Source organism: Ceratotherium simum, chromosome 29 (genome assembly GCF_057802395.1).
Source record: "Ceratotherium simum simum isolate JZ-2026a chromosome 29, ASM5780239v1, whole genome shotgun sequence".
NCBI classification, from domain to species: domain Eukaryota; kingdom Metazoa; phylum Chordata; class Mammalia; order Perissodactyla; family Rhinocerotidae; genus Ceratotherium; species Ceratotherium simum.
In genome coordinates this window covers 25179075-25181466 of record NC_141928.1, presented here as the reverse complement: position 1 = coordinate 25181466, position 2392 = coordinate 25179075, and the positions used below count along the sequence as shown (strand labels likewise).

Sequence of the window (2392 nt, the reverse complement as noted above, 5' to 3'; positions counted from 1 at the left end):
TCCTCTCTCTCTCACACACACACACACACACACACACAAATCAACTTCTAATGGATAAGATTAGTTATACGCAAAAGCATCTTAATGATCGAATGTTTTCCAGTCCAGAAGCAAGAAAGATAGAGTTGGCCAAAGCCCCTGGGTTCTAACTTGTAATTTTTGAGCCAAATGAAAACTGCTTAGGATTTCCAGGGGAAAAAATCCTTATCTAATTAGTTAGTGAGCACAAACTAAGTCCAGACACCTGCTACTGTTTTTCTTTCCCTGTTGCCAGGTGCTCCACGAGCAGCCTTAGATCAATAAGTAATTATAAAGGAAGCTGAATTTAATTACTTATATAACTTTAACATACTAAGTTTATTTCTATTAAAATGTCCCCATAAAATTGGGATATTTTAAAGGCTTCCATAGAAAAAGGGGGACTAGGGACTAACTTTGAGCCTTTTTTTTACATTTGACTCATCTGTGAGTAACATCTTTCCATGGTGTGAATTCTCTCATCTCACCTTTAGTCAGTTAGTAACTCTAGTAAATATCTATGGAGTTATTCACCCATTCATTCAACTAAACATATTGAGTACTGGCCAAGTGTCAAGCACTGTCCTGGGTGCTGAGGTTACGGCCGTGAACAAGCAGAGGAAAATCCTTATTCTCATGGCGCTGACGTTCTCGTGGGGAATTGTAATTCCATGGCTGCACAATTGAAAAAGCTTGGATCTCTCCTGGTTCCTGATTGTTTCATTACTATAATGAAGGAAACAATGAGTTCCTCTGAGAGCTGTGCTGAGTCTGTGCAACGTGAGCTGGCCTGGTCCTTCCAGAAATGCCCGAGGGAAGGACACTGTGGCTAAAGACTGCCTGGCAGAGGAGATAATATCTGCTGGGAGATGATGATTTGTTATCGCGTGCCCAGGATTTCATATGAATAAACCATGCACTTCATAGAGTCTAACACACTTAATTCTCCCAACAACCTAAGGTCTAAAAGCAGCAGCACCGGTATCTCCTGAAACTGCTGCCTCGGGCTCGTCCTTTCTTCCTTCATCCCCCTTCCCAAAGGAATACCCTTCCCTTCACTCCACACTTTGGACATGAGCTTCTTCCTTGAGGACACTGAAGACTAACTAGTTAGAAAATGGAAAACCAAGAACCAACGGATTCTTTTCAAAATAGCAGTCTATTATTTGAGGAGTTAATTTCAGAAGGAAAATGAATCAAGTGAAAAAACAATTTCCATGGATCCTACTGGTGAAACAAGAACTTGGGAAATTGTGACGTGTACAACCAGCACACGGCAGTCGGCTGATGGCGTGGGGGTTATCCCAGTGCTGCGAAGAGCTGTTCACTATGAATGAATTGTTCTGGTGAAGCACGTCCAACCACCAATGGGAGGCTACTGCCTAGAATTCCCCACAGGTGTCATAGGTGATAATGAAAGCCTAGAGCAGCTACTTCTCAGGAGCTTGAGGAAGAAACTGGCTCTAAAGGTGATGTTGCTGAATGTTCTCCAGCTGTATGTATGGATGCAGGTTTATCAAACTGTACCGCACACAGCATGACAGTAACTGTTAATGGAGATGATGCTGACAATGTAAGGCCTAAGTCCAAGCCAGAGGATGGAGAATTTGTGGAAGTAATTTCTTTACCAAAGAATAACCTGCTGAAGAGACTTACACTGTGGTGTCTGAAGAATATCTGACAGTGGATGCCAGAGTCTATTCCCATGCTCTGGTGCTGAAACACACAAACACGGAGCCATTTGAAGTGCCCTCCTGAATTTTTTTTTTTTTTTTTTTGATGAGGAGAAATAGCCCTGAGCTAACAGCTGTTGCCAATCCTCCTCTTTTTGCTAGGAAGACTGGCCCTGGGCTAACATCTGTGCCTATCTTCCTCTACTTTATATGAGACACCGCCACAGCATGGCTTAATAAGTGGTGTGTAGGTCCGTTCCTGGGATCTGAACCTGCGAACCCCAGGCTGCCAAAGTGGAGCACACGATCTCAACTGCTACACTACCGGGCTGGCCCCCTTTCCTGAAATTTTAAGGCCAAGGGGCAGTGCCCATACGCATATTCAAAGATGCATATGTTTTTCATTGAATTTAGGATATGTCTTCCAACTGAAGGCACGTCACATATAATTGTCAGGATCTTCTCTTTCTTGGTGATACATAAAATAATAACCTAACAGTTGGTAGTGTCTCAGACTCAATGAAGTAGGGTGTACAAGAGTCAAACTCCCAAAAGCAGAGCCTAAGACAGGTATTGGGGTTTATACATTTTATTGAGGGTTGCCCTTTCAAAAAAGCCTGTAAGGGAGGCAGTGAAGCCGCAGAGGGAAAGCGACAGAGCCCCGCAAGGTCTTAGGTCAAGACTAGCCTCTGGCTGATGCA

The 2392-nt window shown here is 43.4% G+C and overlaps 1 pseudogene; it reads left to right on the top strand.

Moving 5' to 3' along the window:
* Window positions 1–1135: 1135 nt before the first annotated feature.
* On the top strand, window positions 1136–1776 carry LOC101406441 (ADP-sugar pyrophosphatase pseudogene; annotated as a pseudogene).
* The last annotated feature ends 616 nt before the right edge of the window (window positions 1777–2392 follow it).